Genomic DNA, 9546 nt, shown 5'->3' on the forward strand with positions numbered 1-9546 from the left:
TTTCTTCTTCGTTTTGTTTTACGGCGAGGTGGCACCAGCTTCAATGTGCATCACCGACACCTACTGGTTGAAGTCATATGAACTGAACAAAGAACGAATCACTTTAAATACCCAATACATATGGGAGAAATTTGATTTCATCACAACATTAATATTAATAGTTAAGCTCAAAAAGCCGATGCGTCACTTTCCATGCAGATTGGTACATTCAGGCAACATGTGCAGTCGCTTACCTTGAAACTAAGTAAAAAATGAAAAAAATATCAGTTCTAGGATCAGGTTGAAATTCAATGAAGACACACAACTTATATAATATCTAAGACTCTAACTTGGTTTCCTCTTTGTGAAGCATTTGAGATTTAGGACTTTTTTATGTCCGTTATGTAAATAAATTAATTGTGTCCTGAACTCTTCTTTCCAAAATCTCAGCCTCTTTGCCCAAATATGACATTGCCTTGAGGGAGTGTATGTCATTTTCAAATAATGTGAAAGAGCAGACTCAGTCAAGACAGACAGAAGACATAAAAGGCTCATACTCCTTTGTGGGTGGATAAGAAGAGCACATGAATGCAATACATCAATATCACTGTAAGTGATTAGAGCCTGGAGATCAGAACAAAGTGTGGGTGCAGGGTGAACAGCAGGACATGAATATAGGAGAGAGCTGTGTAAAGCCTTGGTTGAGAGTGAGGTTGTGAAATTAAGAATGCTACACACAAGGGAAAAATAGGCCAAACTAGAAAACTGGTTGGTTTTTCATAGTGAAATAAAAGGTCATAATTGTTTGTGCTTAGTGCGCTACACTCCATCTGTGTGCAAAAGTTGTCACTGGAAAAGGTCACTTACTATTGGGTGAGAGATGAAAGCGCCACCGTCAGTTATGACATCCTCGAGTAGTTCTTGATCTGTGCAAAAAAAAAAGTGCACCAATTTTTAAATGCAGTTAACTTTAGTGGATTATAAAAAATGTGATGCAATAATGTAGTAGACCCAAGTGTTATCAAAAATTAAATATTGTAAGCTGCTGTATAATTGTGCACAGTTTGAATATTTACATTGTACGTACTTACATGAAAAAAATATTGAAACTGTATTAAATAATGATTAGATTAAAATGTATTGCCCATGAAAGTTTAATAAATCTTTGAAAACAGACACATTTAAAAAATTCATGTTTAAGACATTTTAGCATGCACAATAAGAGCATTTTATTTAGTGATTATTTCATATAGTACAAGTAGAGGGAGCCCACTCACCCCTCGTGACCTTACTTCAAGAATCAGAGCATTATGATGTAGCCTATCACCAAACATCGATCTCAGTGTACGTCCATTCCTTAAATATCAATTGACAGTAATCATGATTATCTAATGTTTTATGAAAATCAAAGTTCATCATATGAATAATAATGTACTGAATGTAATCTTGTTTTAGATGAGTAGAAGACTTTCTAAGGCATTTTGTAATGAATAATGAAGTGTCATGCTGCAAGGTCTGAATAAAATGATGAAAAATAAAACAGTGGTGGTATCTAATGTTTTATGTAATCTTTAATCTAACTATCATAATTGTAAAATTCACTTTTTGACTACAAGGTGAAGAATGCATCAATACTCAACATTTGGAAGAAATGCACACTATACAAAATATTTTTTGTAATTGATTAGATTACATGTTGACATGACAGGTGATCAATGCAGCCACTTTCAGTATGCAGGAATGCAAGGATGAGGAATTTGTTTATTGTCCTTTTGTTCGTGTTTGTGATTTTCCAGCAATATTAAGTATGTCAAAGTCTTGTTATTAATGCTAAATAAATCTTGGTTGTTTTCTCTTCAGACTGAGATAGACAAAAGTCACATTATTATCTTGCAAAATATGATAAGAGATGAATGGCAGACTCTATATACTGAAAGACTGTATGTCTACAAAAGGAGTGGCAAAAGAACAAGTGCAATGCAGGCTTCTGAAGACAAATTCTCAAAATTTAATTAGTAAACACAATTCAATTAGACTAGGCTTCATTTCCTGTGATTAAACACTTATTTGGATCTTAATTAGACTTAATTGGATTCTTCATTCGCCTCATTTATTTCCATTTATTGATTTGTTTTTTCATTTGTGGTGGGTTGCTTTGAAAAATCACACACCCTGATGGTAAAATTAAAGTTCTTCAAAACACATTAATGATACCGCATAGCAGAGTTTAATCAGCAAACCTACTACTCATTAGTTTGAAGGCTTTATTTTTATAATCTTTGGATTAAAATATAATGGGTTGTGATTGTCTTTGGACAGAGGGTGTACTAATGTAACATACATGTGACAATTACATGCATGTCACATGCAGACACAGCAAACAATTTATTCTATTAAGTGTGGGTGAAAAATGCAATGGGATGTAGTATATTCAAACATCTCAATAAAAACCACTAGTCTTTGTGTAAAGTTATTGTTAATTCATTTTTTACACAAAATCAACCCAAAATAGAGTAAAACAGCAGTTTTAAAACTTTTTGCATCAAGGACCATAATAAACACCAATAAAATACACTAGCATAGTTGACCTAAGTGTTCATTAAAAACATAGCAGAGGTTTTTTTTACTCCTAAAATTTATATTTAATGTATAGTTTGAACATCAACACTGTGCTTAAAGGAGAGCCCCCCCAAAAAAATTCACTTACTTTTATTTATTTTAATTTTTTTAGAAAAGTCAATATTACATCATTGTAACAGTGTAATGGTGTAATGATCTGAGAAAACTCACTAAATATATAACTAATAAACCTAAACCACACATGAGGAAGGCTACTCAGTCAGCGATAAAAGATATGACCAACAAGGTGTTAATTATTTACATCATGATCTTTGCTAAAACATGGCGGAATATCAACCTCCGTTAAATTCACATCCTTCATTGGTTAACAACTGCGCAAGAGATAAGCAAAAAGTAGCAAAGTGAAGAGGCCTTAAGCAATTGAGGATTCAGAAGACACACAGTAAGCAACATTTCTGCTCCACAGGTGAGTTTATTGCTTAATTTTGATTTGCAATAAAACTAACTCGCGCAACATGGTGTTTTGGTAACACTTCATTACGATGATGTCAACCTACCAACATAACAGCCATAACTAAGTTTATTTGTTTACAGTGCTAAATGTAGATTAGTACTGCTTCACATCTCTTGAGGCGTGAGTGAGTACGTGTACCACACTTTGATAATCATTGGAATAGAGGCTACTATTTGAAAAAATATGATACTCCTAAAACAGCTTTATGAGGAAGGTTTATACGATAACTAAATCACTGCTCTGTATTAAATATTATATATATGGCCAACAAATAAAAGCACCTCTTGCCCCTAATGGAAGTCACCATTGGGGAGACATTGCAATTTACAGCAGTAAGCATTACTGCACAGATGAGCTTGTGGGATATAACCAATAAATGCACACTGATGCGATGGGGAGTCATCATGCTTGGAGGTGAGGGGTGGAGGGGAAACATGCTGTTATCACACAAGAGGTTGAGGGAAAATACAAACAAAAAAAACATTCATCTTTTAATCATTTACAAATGAAAGATTTGCACATTCTTCTCTGGCTGGAGAAGTTTGCATGGACCACCAACTTGTGACAGATGTGCTCAAACTAAATCTCTACATCTGGCTACTCTCCACGTCGTTACACCTGACTGCACATGAAGAGCAACCAAAAAAAGAAACCTGCAATAAATTACCCATTATTATCTCCACTTCTAAAGTGCAACTCCATCCATTCATTACCGCTTGTCCCCACGGGAATCACGGGCATGCTGGAGCCTATCCCAGTGGTCATCGGGCAGCAGGCACCCTGAACCAGTTGCCAGCCAGACTTGGTAACCAGTGGGCTATGGTACCACCGCTGGTTTCACACTTTTTAGAGAACTCAATCTGTGCAACTGAATGTTTGCAGAGGCATAATATGTGGCGCCCGTTACGCTGGTTGTGGTCAAGGACACACACAAAAAATTCTCTTTTCTCTGCATGCTCTAAATCCAGCCAGACACAAAGTAGTCTAAAGAGCGTCTCCAGTCGCAATACGGCAGCCGCAGTCATGTGACAGTCCTGAGCAGAAATACGCAGAGGGGTGGAAGAAATGAATAGAATGAAGCTAGTGAGGAAAGAAGTGGGAGAGTAATGGCAAAAGACAAGGTCACCTACATTCCTACACATGAATGAGATGGCTAATAGACCCTAGATACTTTCCATTTTCAGTTCAGAGTATAGTTCTGAATCAATTTGACCCTCATAATACTTGTCTATATCAAATTACAAGATACAGATCTTTAAAAAATGTATAGTCAGCCTCACATTCATGAATCCTTCAATTCATCTCTGAGAAGAGACAAAGTTTATTTTTTTGCTACATTGCAGGTATTTGTTCTTGCAGGTGCAAGCCTTTTGCCTGTTTCAAGGGACCCTCTAACCTCTACATGACTTCTCTTCCTTACACTTAGTATGTATGATCAATCTTTTTGCAGTTTTACTCTTTCCAGATACCCCTAAGACCACTTAAAGTCCCGTAGATGAGTGTTTCTGTGGGAACCTATGCAAACATGGTGGAAACACAGTTTGAGGATATGTTTCAAATTCCCCCATGAACACCATCCCAACTGTCCCATCAAAATACACATATACATGACTTGCACCTTTTTGACTGTCTCAAGATTACCCCAGGTAATCGTTGATACAAGCGGTACAAGACGGTTAACAGAAATGCTTGGCTGTTAACAGTTGTCAAATCGAACACAAAAAGACTGTCACTTATCGACCGTACAGTTTCAGTGACAGATTCTTCTAAATCAGAGATTACTGGGCTCCTTTTTTCTTTGGAGCAGATAAGACATCTAATTACAGATCAATACCTGAGCTCGTTGGCATTTTATTATTTTGCTGAAGAAGCGTTTTATTGTTGTTGTTTTTTTTCACTCCAAGTTAAGAACTATGCTCAGCTCTTTTTTTTTTTAGATCAACCACAATAAAGCCAAGCAATCAATGATTAATGCATTGACAGAAGCACTGAGAATGCTGGCCATTACACGTGAAAAAAGTTAAATTTGAAACTAGTTCACACAGAGTACTTTCTACAAGATTGTGATTGAGAGTGTCTTTTTAAAAGAAATAACAATTGCTCATCCACTTCATCTCTTCCATACCCTGAAAGAAAAATCCATGCATGCAGTGTCTGGTATGTGCGATAAATGCGGCCACACAGGGTGCTATCAAGAAAATGTCAATATTAATTGTGTTTTTTTCTTATTTGCTGTAAAATGTAAATCATTAAATGGGGGTGGTCGAGCATATGGTGTTTTCAACAAATAAACAAAGTGAGAGTTAATCAATATCAAGGAAGTATTACATCTTTGTTATTTGAAGAGCTCTGTATGTGTGGGACCAATTTGAGGTACTGTGCTTTGTTGGTAAAAAGTGACTGGGAATAAAAGTGGAGCATTCAAGAGCATCAAGAGAATTGCTTTCAAGCTATTTTCAACACTTTAAAATTGTGCTTGAGAAAAAACAATGGACAACATGGGGACAGACCAGTAGAATAGCGCCTGCAAAATCCATCGCTCTCTGCAGCCCCCTTGCGTTGATGAATTCGAATCCAAATTCGAATACGTTTCGGTTTGCTCCAGAAAAGCAATGGTAAGCATAGTACTGTACCCTCTTTTGACTAGTGCTGGTACATACATTATACCAGTACCACGTCCTCATTGTGTTGGCACACTTGTGTCAGAACAGAAAATTGTCATCTCAATAATGGAAGCACCGAATTATCAAAAATCTATTATGAAGGCAAACTAGTCCAAACACTCTGTTGTTTAATTGAAGAGCTGTGCCTCTTCATATTAGTCCACACGGTGTACCTATGTCAATCAAATGGCTCCATATTTAAGAATGAGTTGATGAATGATGCAGGTTTACAATCTCTCATGGCTTGTACCTGATTTACAAGGAAGCCTCATTCCAGTACAAACCATTTGGAAAATCCTCCTGGGTGTATCACGGGATGCACAATTAATCATATTGGCTTCAAATCCTTGTGCTCTCACTGTATCCAGGTCATAGTATACATGCTTTCTAAAAGAGAAGAGAGAAAAGTGGCTCCTCCTCACTACAGTATATCTTGTCTATGTTTGTTTCATAGAACTCATTACAGTTTACAAATGAGCCTATTTTCATTTCCATAAATGTTTCATGAGCAAAACGAGAAGAACGGTGTACAACCAATACACTGCACAAATATATTAAGCTTATGAATAAGATATGGTGATTAAATACAAAATACTTTTGAGATCTTTAGTCTGTTCTTACATCATTCATTGCTGGTTGGTAGTCTGACGATAGATGCTCAGCTATAATCTGCATTAATGGATATCCTGGTTCAGTGGATGGATAGCAAAATGGAACCAAATCATTCATGGCTCCGAGGGTGTTCCCGAGACCCGCATGACCTCTCCATCTACTACAAACACTTTAATCGATTCCAGCCCCCCTCTCTGCCTCACCTTACCGTCTTTATCGCCATAGCGATTACACACCAGTGTGACTTGGGCCAGCAAGACCCCACCCTCTGCAGATAACACACCATGAGACAAATTGATCTGAAATGTCTGATGGAAATTCCCTCTGGTGATTAGAGCATTTTCCCCTCCTTCTTGCTGTCTACCCATTTAGCTGCATACAATTAATTCTACTTGTCAAATTGATATCCCCACACACGCTTTGGGTAATTCAAAGACAACATGTAATCAAAATCAATATTATTTTTTAATTTCTCAGTCAAAAGTGCATGTGTAGCTAGCTTCCCTTTATTAGACAGTGTTGATTACATGCCACAATGAAACCCCTGAAATTTGTGGGGAATAGGAGCAGAGACCTACAGCAAATACATAGTGAAGAATATGTCAATGTTTGATGTCCCTCTAAAAGGGTTTATAATTGCCAACCATCCATAGATGCCATAAGACTACATTTGTCCAAATGAAGATCCTCAACTCAGTCCAACATAGTAGTTTGGCACCAAGATCACACAAGATGGTGAATATTCCTTTTCTATTTTTCATCCTTTTTTATTCTAGTCTTTACGAAAAAGTCAGTGAGGTTCTGTTGATGCGTACTCAGATGTGTATTTATAAGCAAAGCAACTCTTGGTAATCGTCACTTACATCTCAGTGTATTGAAGGCCAGTTCATAAGCAGGACGTAGCATCTCATCTTTGACTTGTGGCAAAGGAAGCCCCCTCCCTTCACCATACTTCACTAGCTGGCGGCATGCAGGCTTCTCATGGTGGCTGTTTTGGAAGATGACAGATGCCAGCAGGTAAACACTGTCCGGGAAAGCAGATTGACTTTGGCTGGTATTTAGAAGGTTCAGGTGGGACTGAGAGTCACCAATGTGGGGCTTTGGCACACCAGCATGTTGGGAAACAGGATTCTTTGTTTCCCATTTGGGAGCGATATGAAACCTTCCTCTGTTGACTTTTGTCATGATGGTCTCTTTTTGTGTTTGCTCAGACATCTGAAATCACAACAGAACAGTGTTTCCCTTTATTGAGCCAAAGCACGTATTTTACATACATATGATATAATAATGATGACTACATAGGCCTATGTCTTGAGGAAGTGCATTTAATTGTTCTGACTGGACTAAACGCCACTGACATATGTAGGTAATCTATTGAAATGAATACACTTAGAGACTCAAAGATGGTTTCTATTTAAAGCGAATATTTAATGGATAATTGATCATAGACTGATGACTACTCGTAAATTTTAGACAAACAAACAACGAAAAAATAAAGTTAGAAACGAATTATTATAATTGGGACTAATGTACTCAACAGCATCAAAAACATACGTATCTGTGAAATTATTACACGAATTTGTTTCCCTTGTTCACTACAGTGAAACCAAATGAAGTGACGACTACCCCTGAAATTTACTATAACCTCCGTTTCCTCGCACTCCGTTTCTAACGTCGTTGTCAGAATACATGAAATCCGTAAAAGTAAAGGAAAGTTTGCCTTTCCTAAATTGACGCGCAACAGTCTCCATGGAAACCAACAGCTGAAAGTCGCGTCGCATCGGGCAAGAATGAATATTGAATCAGTGCATTCGCACTTTTATGAAGGACGCTATAGCTTGTTAGCGATTACCACGCATATCGAAATAAATGAGAAGTAATGGCAAACCTTAATCGAATACAGCCGATGGTGTCCACAAGGTTTTTCCAAACTTCTGGGGAGGAACAACCGGATCAGGAATCAGGGTCTCAGCTAGGTTATTTGGGGCCCATGTGACGCTGTGGGCTCAGGCGCGCCCTTTTAAACATCCTGCACTGCACTACTTGCTTACTTATTTTCTGTCAGCTAGTAGCTATATGTAGTACAAAGGTGTAACCAAAACTTCTAGAACATATTTTGTATACTCGTAGTATGGGTGTCTGGTGTTTTGCAGCAAAAATCTAGAATATAAAAGTTTTAAAATATATGTAAGAATTTGGATCGATTCATCTTGTTGTCTTGGCAAACAAGTACTGATCTATCTATCTATCTATCTATCTATCTATCTATCTATCTATCTATCTATCTATCTATCTATCTATCTATCTATCTATCTATCTATCTATCTATCTATCTATCTATCTATCTATCTATCTATCTATCTATCTATCTATCTATCTATCATCTATTTATCTATCTATCTATCTATCTATCTATCTATCTATCTATCTATCTATCTATCTATCTATCTATCTATCTATCTATCTATCTATCTATCTATCTATCTATCTATCTATCTATCTATCGAAAACGGATATTCTATTACGCCACAGTACTAGAGTGATTCCGAATACCCAAAATGAAGCGATTATGTGGTTTATACTGATGCATCACTGTTGTCAGACGCAGCTTCAAACTCAATGCCCTCGGGTACTCGAGCCACCAGCAGAATGACACTGTACATGGCGTTGTAACGCCCTCTGCTGGTCAACAAAAAAGACTGTATGTAGATTTAGATCATAATTGCTGGCGTTTCAGCATCATAGCAGAGTGGCGCAGCGGAAGCGTGCTGGGCCCATAACCCAGAGGTCGATGGATCGAAACCATCCTCTGCTATTCATTTATTTATGTTATGGTCACTAAATTGGTTTTTGGATTGGTGTTTGCATCAAGCCTGACTGCCAATTGCAAAACAATAACTAACTAGTAACTCCTTGTTTTTGTCAGTCATCCTGGCCAATGAGGATGCTGTATAAATAAAATGAATCCCCCTCAAAATGAGATGATTCATCACCTAAGGAGGATATCCATTAAAGCACTAAACAAACAATAGAAATGAACAAATTACTTAATTTATCATTTTTAACACTGCTTAACCTGTTCCGGGTCGTCCGGGTTGCTGGACCCATATCCCAGCTGACATCGGACGAAAGGCAGACTACCCGGAACTAATTGCCAGACAGTCGCAGGGCACATATGGATGGATGGATGGATGGATG

The 9546-nt window shown here is 37.4% G+C and overlaps 1 non-coding gene across 1 annotated transcript; it reads left to right on the forward strand.

The window, feature by feature from the left end:
• The first annotated feature begins 9091 nt into the window (after positions 1-9091).
• On the forward strand, positions 9092-9163 carry trnam-cau (transfer RNA methionine (anticodon CAU)). Its single transcript has one exon. It is a non-coding gene; the product is annotated as a tRNA-Met (tRNA).
• Positions 9164-9546: the final 383 nt, after the last annotated feature.

Source organism: Syngnathus floridae, chromosome 1 (assembly GCF_059516105.1).
Source record: "Syngnathus floridae isolate MCC-2025c chromosome 1, RoL_Sflo_1.0, whole genome shotgun sequence".
Taxonomy (NCBI): Eukaryota; Metazoa; Chordata; class Actinopteri; order Syngnathiformes; family Syngnathidae; genus Syngnathus; species Syngnathus floridae.